General features: G+C 48.8%; 1 long non-coding RNA gene across 1 annotated transcript; it reads right to left on the bottom strand.

The window, feature by feature from the left end:
- Nucleotides 1–3,822: 3,822 nt before the first annotated feature.
- Nucleotides 3,823–17,359, bottom strand: LOC119086892. Its single transcript, XR_005090283.1, has 4 exons — nt 16,929–17,359; nt 10,907–11,019; nt 6,428–6,645; nt 3,823–5,844 (listed from the first exon to the last, which is right to left on the bottom strand). It is a non-coding gene; the product is annotated as an uncharacterized LOC119086892 (long non-coding RNA).
- Nucleotides 17,360–17,453: the final 94 nt, after the last annotated feature.

Here is a 17,453-nt window from a genome sequence, read left to right as displayed (position 1 = left end):
TGTGTGTGTGTGTGTGTGTGTGTGTGTGTGGCGGAGCACACACACAAGGCCTTCACTGCTGAGCCATCTCCCTGCAATTTGTACTCCCCCGCCCCTCCCCAGGGATCTGATCTTTTGGTTGTTCATTTGGTTTTGGTTTTTGTTTTTTTGAGACAGGGTTTCTCTGTGTAGCCCTGGTTGTCCTGGAATACACACTGTAGACCAGGCTGGCCTCAAACTCAGAGACGTATCGCCACCACCGCCCGGCTTTGTGTTCCTCTTTAAGTCTTGTCTTAGACAGGACTCAGAAGCAGAAGCTCTCAGCGAAGGCAGCTTCGGACACTTGGCTATCTGCTCCTGGCATGTTCTTTGCTTTCCCTCATTCTCTTGGCCAAAAGTTTGGCAAATCACAGCCTCTTGTGTATTGTTTCTTCAGGACAATACCTTGGCGTTGGTTTTGCAGGACTCGTGGACTAATAAGATACTGAATCTTGGGTGCCTTGGTTCTGGCTTCTTGAACCTTCTTGGTTTAAGGACTTTCTGACAACACATTGGTGGAACTCATTTGTTTAGAGGAACTGAAAAGCTTTTGGATTCTGCTAGCCTTTTGGGACCTCAACTGCCAAGACACGGTAGTATCTGTCAGTCCAGGCATACACTTCTCTCCTCTCTTTTTTTTTCAAACAATAACTAAGCCAAGAACACTCAGATTGGCATCTGTGAACAGACTTATGCTTCCTCTCCCCAGTGATCCTTGGTCTACAGCAGGAATGCCCCTCACTCAACAGCAGGCCCGCTCTGCTGGAGGTCAAGACACCTTGCTGCATGGCTTCACGGGAAAACCTTGTTGCCCTGAGGTGTCCTGACAGGTCCTGACCTGGGTCCCTCCACCCTAGCACACGGGTACATGGTGTGCTGTCAGCAGCCACGCCTAGCTGGTCTCTTCAAACTTGTTCCATACCCAACTCAGCACTCCGCTAGAACAGCTCTGCCCACCCCTCTGTGCTGTGTTGAAAAGATCAGCAGCTCTCATCCTCCAGGAGGAAGTCCAGGCTTCTGGCCTGGCACCCATGACCTTGGCCAGTCACGCCCTAAGGCACCCCAGTGTGAATCCATGCTTCAGTGCTCGGGTTCAGCGGTCCACACGGTGCCATGTGCTCCCCATGGCTATTGACATTTAAGTTACTTAAATGCAATTCCAAACTTTAGATTCATGGCTACCCAACCACATTTCAAGTGCTTACTCATCTTGAGGCTTGTGACCTCTGTTGTAGATGGCACAGAGGTCATGCTCTACCAAATCCTCTGGTTCGGGATTTACGGATTCAGGGATGGCTCCAGCAAGTTCCCAGAAGAGAAACATGGAAGGGTATAGGTAGCTTGTAAAACTTCCAGAGAGCAGGAAATCGGGCCTGGGGGCCTTGTGACTGTGAGGAACCAATGTCCCTCGAGGCTCAGCCTAAAGGACTCTGCCCTTTGTGAAGCACTCTGTGCCTCAGTGGGAGAACTGATGAGCAGACCCAGGAGGAAAATCTAGATAGATACTGTTGATGTGACCATGTCCCCGGCTCCTTCCAGATTATCACCTATTGAAGTCCTGAGCCCCAGGACCTAATTTGTGTGGCTGTATTTGGAGATGGGGTCTTCATGGAGGCCCTCAAGATGATGCCATTTGGGGTGGCCCTAATCAGGTATAACCAGTGTCCTTATTTAAAGGGAGGCTTGGGGGTCTGGGGAGATGACTCTGTGGGTAAGAGAACTTCCTAACAATAATAAGGATGGAGTTGGATCCCAGAACACACATACCAAGTTGGGTATTGGGGACACATATGTAACCCCAGCTCTGCAGGGGAGCAGAGACAGAAGAATTATTGGGGCTTGCTAGTCAAGCCTAGCAGAGCATGACATGAGACCCTGCCTCCTGGGAGGAAGCAGAGCGACCGAGGAGGCGCCTCTGTGACCTCTTCTCCTTCCACACCTGCACATGCACACATGCAAATAAATATTTAAATCACTTTAAAGGAAGTTTGGACACAGTGACAGCTATACAGAGAGGCTGTGTAGAGTTGTTGTAAAGACAAGACACCATTTGGAATCTAAAAAAAAAGGGACCTTGAGGAACCAACCCTTCTGTTAATGGTTTGAATCTGAAAAATCCTTCACAGGGCCATGTTTTGTTTCCAGTTGGCAGTGCTACTTTAGAGGGCCTGGAAGTCTTTAGGAGGCGGGGCCTGCCTGGCTAAAGTATATTGTTGCTTGTTTTTGCTCCTTTGGGGAGCCCACCACCCAGCTCCCAAATAAATCCCCCACAGAGGCTTATTATTTCTTATAAATGCCCAGCCTTAGCTTGGCTTGCTTTTAGCCAGCTCCTCTTAATTCAAATTACCCCATCTACCTTTCGCCTCTGGGCCTTTTCCTGTCTTACTTCTACAATCTTGCTTTCACCAACATACTGTGGCTGGCTGGGTGGCTGCGTAGCTGGGTGGCTGGTCCCTTTTTTCCCTCACTCCTTGATCTCTCTTCTTCTTCCTCCTTCTTTTTATTCTCTCTGCATGCAAGCCCAACCTGTTCTTTCTACATTAGTATGCCAAAATGTTGTTGGTTATTTTTCTACTCTTTTGCTCTTTGGTCTTTTGGGGGGCCCACCACCCAGCTCCCAAATAAATCATACACAGAGGCTTATTATTATTTATAAGTGGCCTTAGCTTGGCTTGTTTCTTGCTAGCTTTTCTTAAATTAAATTATCAAATTATCTTTTGCCTCTGGGCTTTTTCTTTTTACTTTCTTCTGTAAATCTTACTCTCACTCCTACTCCATGGCTGGCTGGGTGGCTATGTGGCTGTGTGGCTGGGTGGCTGTGTGACTGTGTGGCTGTGTGGCTGTGTGGCTATGTGGCTGTGTGGCTGTGTGGCTGTGTAGCTATGTGGCTGTGTAGCTGTGTGGCTGGGTGGCTGGGTGGCTGTGTGGCTGTGTGGCTGTGTGGCTGTGTGGCTGTGTGGCTGTGTGGCTGTGTGGCTGTGTGGCTGTGTGGCTATGTGGCTGTGTGGCTGTGTAGCTATGTGGCTGTGGGCTGTGTGGCTGGGTGGCTGTGTGGCTGTGTGGCTGGGTGGCTGTGTGGCTGGGTGGCTGTGTGGCTGGGTGGCTGTGTGGCTGTGTGGCTGGGTGGCTGTGTGGCTGGGTGGCTGTGTGGCTGGGTGGCTGTGTGGCTGTGTGGCTGGGTGGCTGGGTGGCTGGGTGGCTGTGTGGCTGTGTGGCTGTGTGGCTGGGTGGCTGTGTGGCTGGGTGGCTGGGTGGCTGTGTGGCTGGGTGGCTGGGTGGCTGTGTGACTGTGTGGCTGGGTGGCTGTGTGGCTGTGTGGCTGTGTGGCTGTGTGGCTGGGTGGCTGTGTGGCTGTGTGGCTGTGTAGCTGTGTAGCTGGGTGGCTGTGTGGCTGTGTGGCTGGGTGATTGTGTGGCTGTGTGGCTGTGTGGCTGGGTGGCTGTGTAGCTGGGTAGCTGGGTAGCTGGGTGGCTGGCTGGGTGGCTGGGTGGCTGGGTGGCTGGGTGGCTGTGTGGCTGTGTGGCTGGGTGGCTGTGTGGCTGTGTGGCTGTGTGGCTGTGTGGCTGTGTGGCTGTGTGGCTGGATGGCTGTGTAGCTGGGTGGCTGTGTGACTGTGTGGCTGGGTGGCTGTGTGGCTGGGTGGCTGGCCCCTTCTTTTCTCGATCCTTCGTCTCTTGCTCCTCAAACTTCTTTCCCTCCCAGATTTCTCCTTCTACTTATTCTCTCTGCCTGCCAGCCCCGCCTATCCTTTCTACTGCCTCACTATTGGTCATTCGGCTCTTTATTAGACCATCAGGTGTTTTAGACAGGCACAGTACCACAGCTTCACAGAGTTAAACAAATGCAACGTCAAAGAACGCAGCAAATCTTTGCATCATTATAAGAGCAATTGTTCCACAGTGTAAACAAATGTAACACAACTTAATGTTCCACAACAAATGTAGGTCGTGAAAGGCAGGCCACTGACAGTGACGCCCAGCCCTGGATCTGGCCGTCTCGCTGTTTCTTGGTCTGCTGTGATGTGAGCCACTCCAGTCCATGCTCTTTTGAATAAGCCCCTCTGCTCTGCCTTCCCTGTCATGACGGACTGAACCGTGAGCTAATAAATCTTTCCTCCTCTGTTTTCTTTAGGTGTTCTGAACAGGTTGGCGGAAATGTGACCAATACTCCTGCTGACACCTTGGTCATGGATGCCCAGCCCCCACAACTCTGAGAACAGTGTCTAGTTAAGCCATCCATTGGTGGGAGTTTGTTGTAGCAGCTCCAGGAAACTCAAACAGCTACCACAGATAGTCCTATCCCCTAAGTAGGGCCCACTGGTATTCCCAACTGATTTAGTGTCCCCATGTTCCTTTTCCTACCTATGACTTGACTTGTTTGGAAATTGTGCTAGCTTTCTGTTACTGTGTCAAAATAACAGAAATCATTAAAAACAAGAAAGGTTCAGCTGTAGAGAATTCAGTCTATGATGGGTCCCATTGCTCTGACCGTGTGGTAGCATAGCTCCCACAGTGGGCTCATGTGGCACAGGAAGCTCGTGGCTAGAACACGAGGGAAAGAAGAACTGAGTGTCATGACCCTCGTTCAGGGCATGTCTCCAATAACCTCCCCATGTTCTAAAGCTTCTATTTCCCCCATAGCTTTAAGATAAGGACTAAAGGCCTTTAGTATATTAGCCCTTGGGGAAATTCCAGATCCAAAGAACAGCAGAAACTTTCCTTGTGATTTCCTGGTTTCTACCCCTGCTCGATCCGGGCAGTTATCTGTTCTTGGTGTTGCAGAGCCACTGATAATAATTTACTATAGGCAAGGCAGTTCTGGGAGGGGCCTCTACCCATTCCCCACTGTGGAGAGCCCAGAATGTAGCTCAGTACCTTCAGGTGTTCGCTCTATAGAGCTGGCTACAAATCAGACTTGCTAGCCAGAGAGCACCCTCACCTCCTGAGGCCTCAGGCAAAGTACAGTGGGCAGGTTTCCCCGGCACAGGCTATTTCCCATACCAGGTAGCTGTGCTTGGGGACCTGGCCAGCTGGATGACAAGATATCCACTCCCAAGTCATGGCACCCCTGCTGGGCACATCCAAATCCAAGTGTGCTTGCTGAGTTTTGTAAACTATCAGGCTGTGTTGGATCCCATGACCAGGCTTTTAGAGTCTACTAGGACCTGGGAAAAATCCAGAAGTTGTTTTTCAAAAAGAGAAAAGGGAGAGAGTAGGGGCCATGGGAGGAACCTACCTGATACACAATACAGATTTGTATGAAAATGTCTTTTTTTAAATAGCATCGTGTACAATGAGCATGCACCATTAATCTTATTTTATTTTTTAAAGAAAACAGTTACTTGCTGAAGGGAACATGGTGTCTTCTACAGCCTCAGGGTTTGATTGTGGCCTCTGGGACCAGGGGGCCCATGGAGATGCTTGTGGCACCTTTTTCCTGTAAGTGCCAGGGCCCCTTCCAGCCAGTTCTGTGCTTGCCTGTCCTGCATCCCTGACTGGAGCCCTTCTAGAACCTCCCCCCTGAGATGGGGATGCCTGGCCCTGTGGCCCCGGGCTCTGCCGTCTACATAGCTGACCTTCCCCAGCCTCTGAGCACAGAGTCCCTCAGGGATTGAACCTCACCGTCTCAAGGAAGCATGGCAATTGTCCTGTCTACCTCCCGGGAATCTCTGTTTGGTCATCCTCCTCCTGGCATAGAGCAGAGCCTGCGATGGATGCATCCCTCCCGATTCAGCGTCCGCGATGCTGTGGAGGTGTGAGCACTGGAGACCCCTTATCTTATCTGTTGCCGGCAGCACCACCTAGCACCTTTGGTATCTAATGACACCTGTGGGCAGACAAAGAATTAAAGGTGAACGGAGAGACTCAAAATTGGACAAGGACCTAAGTCACCCCGGACTGATCTGACTAACTAAGGCGAGAGAAAACCCCCTTGCCTTCTGTTCCTGTCTCACTCCCCACAGAGTCCCTGGGAAATCTAACGCCACGTGGCGAGAAAATGTATGTGCTTGGGCAGGTGTCTCAGGCTAAGCTGCAGCCCTAAGGTTTGCGAGGGTGACATCCTGCCCTAGGTGCTTTGGGAGGTGGGCTGTGACATGCAGTCAGTCATGTGACTTTCTCAGAGCTATGGGGCCCCGGGGGACAAGGAAAGGGTGGGCAGCACAGGGGCACAGCTGACTCCACTCCTTGCTCTGTTGGTGGAATGTTGGGATGTGGCTGCTGTCTGTCGGCTTCCCCTTGGACGGCTGATGAGCACACAGCAAATATTAGCTTTCAGATAGCTGCTCTGTCCGTCAGGGCTAGTCGCTGTGGTCCACGTGGTAAGCAAAGCTCACCCAGTCAGACTTCGATCTGTTTTCTGCGTGAGGAGAACAGGCTAAGCCTGCCACGTCCTCACGTGGGTGGCTCACCGTGGACGGCGCTCCTCCAGCCTCAGCTTCCAGGCACTGGGTCAGCTGGCCGGGTCAGCCACCCTCCGACATCACAGTTTAGCTGGCAAATGTCAGCTTACTTGCTTTTGTTTCGTTTAGAAACCAGTCCCACTGAGGCTGAGTCCTTGGAACCCAAGGTGGCCCTGTGGCTTCCTTCCTGCTACGGGGACTCAGCGTTGTATTGAGCTGAGGCAGACCTGAGCAAGAGGAAGAAGAGCAAGATAAGTGAGCATTCCTGGAGGATCCCAGTTGTGGCAGTGCACGCCCATAATCCCTGCACCTGGGAAGAGGGGACCGGAAGGTGGGAGCTGGGAGTCAGCCTGTGCTGTGTAACACCCGTTTCAAACAGAACAAAAACAGAGAACACAGACTTAGGGAACACTGCAGAGGAGACCGGCCTGGGACATGGCAGGGCAGAGGCCAAAGCCTCTGGCTACTGCAGGGGAGTGAGCCAAGCCTCTGTGCCTTTGGAGGACAGGAAGGATCCTTTGCATCTGCTTGGAGCATCATTTAGACGCAAAGATCTCAAATACACCTCAACTACAGCACTTACATCTGAAGGGGATAAAGGAAACTCAGGGAGAGCCACACCCCAGGCATATGCTGAGTCTCAGGCGTGGACCTTGCCAACAACAGCCTGACAAATGGAGCAGTGGTACAGGCATTTGGGAACATTCCAGGATGTCAGCCACAGGTGGACAGACGGCTTCCACCCACATGGAGGCGTTCCTGCTACATTGATGCCCTGGACTTATCTGAAACAGGACGGTGAGGATGCACACTAATGGGTTAGTATCTCTGAGGCCAGTGCTGACCACCAGCTGTAGTGGGAGCCATGGGGAAATGTGGCCATTGTGCTGGCTCATGAGTGTTGTGGGGCATTCCCTGGAGAAGACTGTTTAAGTCCATAGAAAGTCCTTTATCGGCGACACCATTGGGTGTTCGGGATCTCGATGTAGCACCGAACCTTTCTCAGGGTGAGCTTTTAAGCACAAAAACCATGTTCTGGGTTGACTTCAGTTAACAAGAACAGTTAGCCAGAAGCGGAACTACAGAAGCCAGAAAGCAAGGTAGAGACTTTCCCAGAACTGTGGACTTTGATGGACTAGGTCTTTGTTTTCATTTTGGCAAGAGATACTGTCTATGTGCCGAGTTTTATGGCCAGAATGGTATTTCCATCATGGAGTCAGTTGTACTAAGAGGTTTGGTGCCTGTTACAGTCTCAGTAGAGCTTTATAAGGATTTATTCTAACTCCAATTCTAGAATCTCTGCAATAAAATGTTGGACAAGTATAAGATACTAAAGGTAGCAATGGCCGCATTGTTTGCTCACTGAATCCTCTGCACAGGACAACCTGAGCATGCAGTACCACAGCGACAAGCTGAGCATGCGGTACAGGGCATCCTGTGATAGCTCATGTAGGACCAGCTTAGCTATGAGGAGGCCTTTGCAGCTAAGGCTGCTGGGATGTGAGTCGGTAAGAGTAACTTCACGTACCTTTACATGAGCACAGGCTTTAATGGTGGTGGATAGCACTGTGTACATTAAACACTAAAACTACTCCTGGGAGTGGAGAGCTGGCCTTTGGCTATGTGATAACCCGTGGGTTTCGTGTTAATACAAATGAGTTGCCGTGAGAGGAGGTGAACCAAGCAAGATGTGATGGTGCAGGCCTGTGATCCCAGCACCAGGGAAGCTGGCACCGGGGACTGTGAGTTCCAGGCCAGCTTGAGCTTTGCGGTAAGAAGAGAAACCCCCGTGGGGACGGAAGGGAGGGACGGGGGGGGGGGGGGGGGAGATGGGGAGGGGAAAGTAGGTAAGACTGTTTGGCTTGAAGTGATAGGATTTTAAACCTACCGTGTCTGCCTCAAAGAAAATCAGTTCTCCTGAAAAAAGATGAACCCATTTTGTCAATATGACTGTACCCATTGAAGGCGATCTTATGACTAGGTTCAGTTTTGGAAAATTTTTTAGTCTGGCTATACTTTGAAGATTCCATTTTATGAAATTCAAATACAGATCAAATTTTGTCAATTAAAATTTAGTATCTGGGGCTGGAGAGATGGCTCAGAGGTTAAGAGCACTGCTTGCTCTTCCAGAGGTCCTGAGTTCAATTCCCAGCAACCACATGGTGGCTCTCAACTATCTGTAATGAGATCTGGCGCCCTCTTCTGGCCTGCAGAGATACATACAGGCAGAACACTGTATACATAATAAATAAATAAATCTTTAAAATTTAGTATCTGAACTGAAAGGAATCATGCATGTAAAATATATACCAGATCTTGAGGACTTTGTGCAAAAAGAAGAAAACAGAATTCAATAATGATTGCTGACAGTGCATAGAGGCATCTATCTCCTTGTAGTGTGGGTTTTCAGCTCCCTGGTCTGACCAGCACCAGACCAAAAAAAAAAAAAAAAAAAAAAGAGTTCCTTATGTGTTTTAGATATGGATCCCTTATCAAACAGGTGATCTGCAAACATTTCCTCCCATTCTATAGTCTTGTTTTTCCCTTCCAGAACCAGGAAATCATAGAATTTTATATCAGTGTTTCAACATCTGTAGTAAATATTCTTTTCTTTTTTGTTTGTTTGTTTTGTTTTTTGAGACAGGGTTTCTCTGTGTAGCTTTGGAGCCTGTCCTGGATCTCACTCTGTAGACCAGGCTGGCCTTCAGAGATCCGCCTGCCTCTGCTTCCCGAGTGCTGGGATTAAAGGCGTGCGCCACCACTGCCTGGCAAATATTCCTTTCAATGTTCACATTCTCCTGTGTGGGGCCACTGGGAGCCCCTAAAAGATGGCTTCCTGCTCTGTTGCTATCGGTAGAATTCCAGTCAGTATGCTGAGCAGACTGGAGGAACACCTGGCACTCTGGCAATCACAGACTCTGCTCTTTTTTAAAAAAAAAATATTTATTTATTCGTTCGTTTGTTCATTCATTCATTCATTCATTCATTCATTTACTTATTTATTTATTTATTTATTTATTTATTTATTTATTTATTTATGATGTATACAGTGTTCTGCCTGCATCCCTGTATGCCAGAAGAGGGCACCAGATTACTTTACAGATGGTTATAAGCCATCATGTGGTTGCTAGGAAATTGAACTCAGGACCTTTGGAAGAACGGCCAGTGCTCTTAACCTCTGAGCCACCCCTCCAGCCCCAGACTCCGCTCTTGCTGACTGTGGCCAGGGAGCTCAGCTTCCTCGTGGAAAGCTCTGTAAGCCGAATCATGTCACTTTGCTGTTGATCTAGCTTCTTGGAACTTTGTGGTCACCCTGCATGGAAACAGGGCCGTGTGCAAGAGGAGCAGACAGGAGGACCAGGACAGACAGCAAGAGAAGCCACAGCCCTGACCTTCCCGAGGTCAGAGATCAGCAGGGATACCATCCTTAGTGCCTGCCCTTTGACAGGAGAGCTAAGGCTCGAGGCACTAGAAGGCTGTGACCCAGCTTGTTAACCAGAGGAGGAGGAAAGCAGGTAGAATGGCTGGGGTTCCTTAGAGGAGAAGGAAGGGGCAGGGGGGTATTATGGACTGTGCTGTGACAGCACCAAGACATTACTTCTTTTCTTTTTTATTTGAGTCACAATCCATAGAAAGTACAAGTTCCATCCTTGATTTTCTCGTTGCCATGGATGTTATCCCTATGAATTTTCTTAATTCAAAAACCAACCAGGTGATGGTGATGCATGCCTTTAATCCTAGCATTCAGGAGGCAGAGCCAGACTGATTTCTGTGAGCTCAAGGCCAGCTACAAAGCGAGTTCCAGGACAGCCAGGGCTACACAGAGAAACCCTGTCTGGAAAAACAAACAAACAAACAAAAAAAGAATTCAACCTACAGGGTGTGACATAATAGTTACTGTGTCTATATTATAGATTAGGAAAGTGAGGCCCTGTAGGATTTAATGACTTCCACTTGTGGACAACCCTGAGCATTCCAGGGCACCCCGACTCAGAAAGCTCACCTGGCCACTCCAACGTGTGAGATGTTCTGAGTGGATAGGCTCTCGGGCTAAGGGACTTTGGATGCAGGCTGCCTCAGAAAACTATACTAACGGACTCTCTCTGATGCAAACAGGCTTCATAGTTACAAGACCAAGAGCTCCCCTTTCTGCTCAGCTCCCGAGGATGCAGGCTGTGTTCATGTGGGAACTAAGAGTGGTCTCTGTGGCTTGGATGACAGCTGCTGTGATCCGGTCCTCCCAGCTTTCAGTGTTTACTGACACCTACATGAGTCTCTCACTTCCACAGTGACCGGACTGGGGCTGATTCTGAGTCCCTTGTCTCTCTGCCACTTATTCATTAGGGAACCTCAAAGCTGCCAGCCTGTGAGGCCCATCTTTTGTGACTTCTCTGTCTGTGGGTGAGAACCAGAACCCAGGACAAAGACGGAGAGGGAAGGCAAATGCTTGTGTGGGACAGTTCATCAGGCACAAATCCAGCAACTCACCGGCCCCACTTCAAGTGGCTTTATTCTCTAGTCTGGAGCCCTTCATCCTTTGCTCCTTGAACTAGGTTAGGTGTCCCAATGGGCTGAGCAGAGGGTCAGTGACGGAGATAGAGCTGAAGAAAGCAGAAACAACACAAGGATGCCGGTCGTTACACAGTTATTTTCCTTTTGAGACATGAAGACAGGACGTAGAGGAAAACAGGGTTATCTCAGGCAACTCTTCTGTGGGCCAGTTAACCTCACTACCTTGACAATGGCCTGTTGGGAAATGGATGAGACCTCTCTAATCCTGATCCCTCTAAGGGTCCCATAGCATCCTCCTCTCAGTTTGGTGACTTCTAGCCTGCTCTGTTGCAGGAGACTCACCCAATGCAATGGCTGCTGGTGTGTGCAGTTGAAATCTACTGAAATGGAAAGACATGGAGATTTACAAAGTGTTCCAGATTTTAAAAATGAGAGAGGAGCAGAGAGGGTGACATTGCTTAGATGCAGGACACACAAGTCCGACTGGCCCAGGGATTTCACAGGATGGAGAAAATATTTTGTATTCATGTTTAGTTCAGGGGTTTGTTTGCTTGGGGCCCAAGTTTACTGACAGTGTGGGGGATGGACCCCGGGGCTGACAGAGCAGGCTAGAAGTTTCCCAACAGGAAGAGATGTGTGGGACAGGGTTCTGCTGTATAGACCAAGCTGGGCTGGAACTCCCTATTTAACTCAAAACTGACCTCAAACTTGCAGTCTTTCAGTGTCTGCTTCTTATGCGCTGTAGTAACAGGCCTGTGGCACTAAGCCTGGCAAGCTATTTTTATTTTTTTTTTCAGTTCAACATTTTTTTTAAAAAAAGATTTATTTATTTATTTATGTATACAGTGTTCTGCCTACACATACACTTGCAGGCCAGAAGAGGGCCCCAGATCTCATTATGGATGGTTGTGAGCCACCATGTGGTTGCTGGGAATTGAACTCAGGACCTCTGGAAGAGCAGACAGTGCTCTTAACCTCTGAGCCATCTCTCCAGCCTCAACATTCTTTTTGTGTGTGCTGGAGATCAAAGCCAGAGCCCACATGCTAGGTGTTATGGTTTGAATGTGAAATGTCCAAATGTCTCCTATAGGATCATAGTTTGAAGCCTGATCTCCAGGGCTGGTGATGATGTGTTGGGGCATTTATAAAACATGCAGGTGGCAGGGCCTGGGTGTCACAGATGAGTCTCTGCTTGGAGGCCTTTTTTTGTTTTTTTTTTTTTTTGTTTTTTTTTTTTTCGAGACAGGGTTTCTCTGTGTAGCTTTGCGCCTTTCCTGGAACTCACTTGGTAGACCAGGCTGGCCTCGAACTCACAGAGATCCGCCTGCCTCTGCCTCCTGAGTGCTGGGATTAAAGGCGTGCGCCACCACTGCCCGGTCTAAATTTTTTTTTTTTTTTTTTTTTGGTTTTTCGCTTGGAGGCCTTTTGACTTACAGCCTAGTCTTGGTTCCAGTCCACAGCCATGTGAGGAGCCTCTGCTACATGCCTCCCTTGCTATGGACACTCTGTGCTAAAATCATGAACCAAATGTGAGGTATTTTGTCATAGCAAGGACAGAAGTAATACACTAGGCACCAAGCTGTAGCTTGTGCACCATAAAAACTTTATTTCAGGGGTTGGGGATTTAGCTCAGTGGCAGAGCGCTTGCCTAGCAAGAGCAAGGCCCTGAGTTCCGTCCTCAGCTCTGAAAGAAAAAAAAACCAAAACTTTATTTCACGCTGCACTGGCTGGCCCAAAGCTCACCATATAAACCAGATTGACCTCAATTTTATAGAATTCTGATTCTGCCTTCTCAGTGCTGGGATGCACCAAGACACTTGTTCTCAGGGTCCAACATAAAGAACTGATGAGTATTTGAGTGACAGATATGCCAGTGATCCTGATCTGACCATTAAACATTGGATACATATATGGAGATGCTGAGGTTGGGATGCAGCTCAGTGACAGAGTATGTATTTAGAGCATCCGTGGGCTCAGGAGGCAGACTGCCTTCTGACTCTTCACATTCACCCTTCACACTGGGTTCAAAGTAGCCAACGATGGGTTCATTAGCCTTTGTACCTTCCACGCACTGTCCAAACATGCAAGAGCATATGGAGTTGGCCTTCCAAATTCCAGAAAATTATCGGCAGTGTGCTTGCTGTCAGATTCTCTTAGGCTTTAGACTGAACTGCCCAAATCCTACTTCAGGCAGATGTATGTTTACACAAGGGAAATTCTTTCTTCATCAGTGGAAAGTGTGACTTTTGGAATCCAAGAAAGCTGGGTTCACGTTCCAATCAAGATCTTTAGTAGAGTGGGACTTCCTGATTCTATTCCTTTACTTCAACATTCCACGTCACTGTTCTCCGTGGGTGTGAGCTAATGGAAAGAGCTTCAAGGTCCAGAAGCCCTGAGTAGGAAACATGTCCTGATACTGTTTCAGAGGTAGCAATGGAACAGTAGGACAAAGGCCTCTGTAGTGTTTCTTCAAACTCTCTACTGGGCAGGAGCTAGATGCTCTGGGGCCCATACTATCTCCAGTGTGGCTCTCTGTAGTGAGCTACTATAGGTAGACTTTCTGTCCCACCAGGCGGTGCCCAAATAATCACACAGAGACTTAATTATAAATGATTGGCCTATAGCTTATGCTTGTTACTAAATAGCTCTTACAACTCAAATTGACCCATATTTTTTATCTACCCTGTGCCATGTGGCAGTGCCTTCTTTCAGCAAGGCATGTTCTCCTGCGTCTCATCAGACTCCTGTAACTCCACCCTTCTTCCTCTCAGCATTCTCTCTGCCCTGCACCTGTACTGATAAAAGAATCTCAGCCATTTCCCCCCATTGAATCCTATGTGTCTTTGTTAGGATTTCTATTGCTGTGATTCAGAAGCACCATGACCAAAAACACATTGGGGAGGAAAGGGTTTATTTGGCTTATACTTCCACATCACTGTTCATCATTGAAGGAAGTCAGGACAGGAACTCAAGCAGGGCAGGAACCTAGAGGCAGGAGCTGATGCAGAAGCCACCAAGGGTGCTGCTTACTGGCTTATTCCTCATGGCTTGATCAACCTGTTTTCTTATAGAACCCAGAACCACTAGCCCAGAGATTGTACCACCCACAATGGGCTGGGCCCTCCCCATCAATCAGTAATTAAGAAAATATCCTACAATCTTACCTACAACCCAGTCTTGTGGAGACATTTTCTCAATTGAGGTTCTCTCCTCTCAAATGACTTTAGCTTGTGTCAAGTTGACATAAAACTATCCAGCACACTATGACTCGCAGCCATATGGTTTTTTGTTTGTTTCGTTGGTTGGTTGGTTGGTTGGTTTTTTGGGTTGTTTTGTTTTGGTTTGGTTTTTGGAGACAGGGTTTCTCTGTGTAGCTTTGGAGCCTGTCCTGGAACTCATTCTGTAGCCCAGGCTGGCCTCAGACTCACAGAGATCTGCCTGCCTCTGCTGGGATTAAAGGTGTGTGCCACCACTGCCCGGCTAGCCATATGTTTTTATCTGAGCTTATCAGACATAAATTTCACCAGGAATTAATTTCCCTGAGACATGGACCTTAAGTCCAATCAGAAAGCTGGTTGTGGCCATGAAAATTCATTTCACTATACACTGGATGGCATATCTTGCCTGGCACTTTCATGGTACAGCATGCAGGGTCCACAGCTGAGGAGAACTTTGGCTGTAGCTCTCTCTAGTAGTCTTTAGCACAACTTCCAGGACTACAAAAGCTAGTCAGCAGACAGGGGACACCTGTAGTTCAGCCCCAGCCTGATCTCTCCACGTCCTACAACCAAAGTGTGTGGTGTCTTTAGCAACCGGGCTTTACCATCTAGTTTTGGCATGCAACCAATACCAGTGGCAAGAGCCTTTATCAGTTTTGGAACATTGAGGGCCTCCCTGGTCACCAGCTCATAGTGAGGTAACCCACTCAGGTAATCTGGGTTCTCAATCAATAACTATATGACTCTGAGAGCATTGTTCTCCATCCACAAAGGGTACCTTTGTTCATGACATCTACAGGAACAGACTATTGCAGAACTTTCTTGGTCATGATAGGTATCATTACTCAACCATAAAGCTTCCTAGAATTTTACAGCTGTGCCTTACAAGGTTTCTGACCCTTGTACCCTTTGTGAACTGATTTCCCATCTTTACATCCTATGTCTCTCACTTGTGTTTCTAAATCTACAAATCACTCAGAAGTTAGCGTTATGTCACCCACACAATGAAACCTTTATTTATGAGATAGGGTCTCACTATAAAGTTCTGGCTGTCTTGGAACTCACTATGTAGCCAGGCTGGTCTCAGACTCAGAGATCTGCCTGCCTCTGCCTCCGGAGTGATGGGATTAAAGAGGCACGCCACCAAACCAAGAATACAATGAAATCTTTTAACAGAAGGTGAACAGGATTGTCATTAGTTCCAGGTCAGTCAGGGCTACACAGTAAAAAAATAAAATTGCTTTTTCTTCATCTCATGTCCCATTAGTCACACTTAGGGACAGCTACTGACAATGTTGTTCCAGTATCTTTGCACACACATCCCTATGCACAAATGAGTAGCATACTTTACACAGTATCCCCTATCTTTTTTTTCTTGCAAATAAATATACTTATTTAACACCAGAACATAAATAACTACTGTTTTTTCTTTTCTTTCTTTTCTCACTATGGATTTCACTATGTAGCCTTGGCTAGTCACTATATAGACCAGGCCTGCCTCAGAACTCACAGAGATCCATCTCTGCCTCCTGAGTGCTAGGACTAAAGGTGTGAACCACCAGGTTTGGCTTATGACTGTTTAGTATTTGAGACAGGGTGTCCTGTAGCCCAGGCCAGCTTTGAACTCCTGAAACTCCTTTCTCCACCTCTCACCTGCTGGAATTAGGTATGTGCTACCACACATGAGAGAACTTACCCCGAATATTATATAATCTGTTAAAGGTGTGTATTGTGATATGTTTAACCCTCCTTGAGAATTGCTTTCATACTAAAACAAGATGCACAAACTAGCCTGTTAAAGGTCAGCTCTAGAAAGGAACTTTCTGGGTCAAAATGCATGCCCACTGTTAATACTAATATATTCCCTTGAGTGCTTGGTTTATGTTCCTATATCCATTTCTGCCAGTGCATTCCAAAACCCGTGTTCCCCAGAAGCATTCTAAATGACTCAATTTCGGTTGCTCTGGGGTGTAATCCCAAATTGTGTTTTTGTTTTTCTTTCCTCCTCCTCCTTCTTCTTTGTTTTGTTTTGTTTGTTTTGTTTTTTGAGACAGGATTTCCCTGAGTAGCCCTGGCTGTCCTGGAGCTAGCTCTGTAGACTAGGCTGGCTCAAACTCAGATCCTCCTCCTGCCCCTGCCTCCTGGGCGCTGGGATCAAAGGCATGTGCCACCACGCCCAGCTTCAAGTTGTACTTTTTGTAAGGAAGATAGAGTCTCCTCTAGTCTCAGGAGGTTGTTAGGATAAACTGACCAAAGTTAAATCTCAGAAAGGGCGCACACATTTACTATATGCAGAAGGGGGAAGTCACAGAAGTGAGATTACCATTTGCTTAACAGCGTTCATCCCAATTCCCCACCCTGAGGAGTCAGGCAGTAGTGACCTTGAACTTCTGATCATACTGCCTCCACCTCCCAAATTCACCATCCCGCCTGGTTTGTGCCTTACTGGAGATGGAACCCAGCAGGGTTTGCCAGGCAAGAATGCTACCTACGGTGTTATAGTCCCAGCCCCCTATAGAGAGGAAGAGAACGTCGTCTTCAGTCTGCTTTTGGTAAACCAAAACTGGCACTTGAACTGAATCAGGGGACAGGCATTAAACTAGCTCGTATGGGAGGTCCACTCAGGTGTGGCCGGGAGCGGCCCTATCTCCTGAGACAATGAGATTTTAGGGTGAGGATCGAAGGCAGCTGAGTTCTTTGTGCTATCCGGTTTAAAGCGGAGGAGACCGGGGCGCCGTTCCTTTGTTTAGGGGAGGTGGTAGTGACAGCAGCAAGCGTACCCAGGCCTTTTCCTTTAGCTCAGCTCGCTCTGCACTCCTGCACCCGCCAGGTCCCAGCTGACGCTCCTCCAGCGTGCACACGGAGGGGACTTACGTAACCTTCACTTTCCACACGTGGGCAGCGGCCACACACTTCTGGAGACCGAGGCTTCCTGCTATTTTTAACTGCCTCCCTCCTCTGCTCCCGGTGACTCCATCCCGAGCCGGTTGCCGCCGGCTGGCAGGACCTCACTGCCTCGCTCTGCCGTCGCCGGCGGGGCAAAGGGGCGGGAGCAGGACTCGGGGAGCCCGACCTACCCGCCGTGCCCCTCCCTACCCCCCAGCCAGGCCCACGCAGGCCCGGGGACAGACAGACAGAGAGACGTGTCACCCTTACAGTCCCTAGCAACCGGCAGCCCGCGCTCGCCGCCGGGGCCCTTTTACGACCGCCGCCGCCGGGCGCACGCCGCCTGGAGGGCAGGCGGGAGGTGTGTCGGCCGCGCCAGCCAATCCCGGCCGCGCGCTCCAGCCTGGCGCGCCCTCATT

Source organism: Peromyscus leucopus, chromosome 8a (genome assembly GCF_004664715.2).
Source record: "Peromyscus leucopus breed LL Stock chromosome 8a, UCI_PerLeu_2.1, whole genome shotgun sequence".
Taxonomy (NCBI): domain Eukaryota; kingdom Metazoa; phylum Chordata; class Mammalia; order Rodentia; family Cricetidae; genus Peromyscus; species Peromyscus leucopus.
The sequence above is the reverse complement of the archived record's forward strand: the minus strand, read 5'-3'. Positions and strand labels throughout refer to the sequence as shown.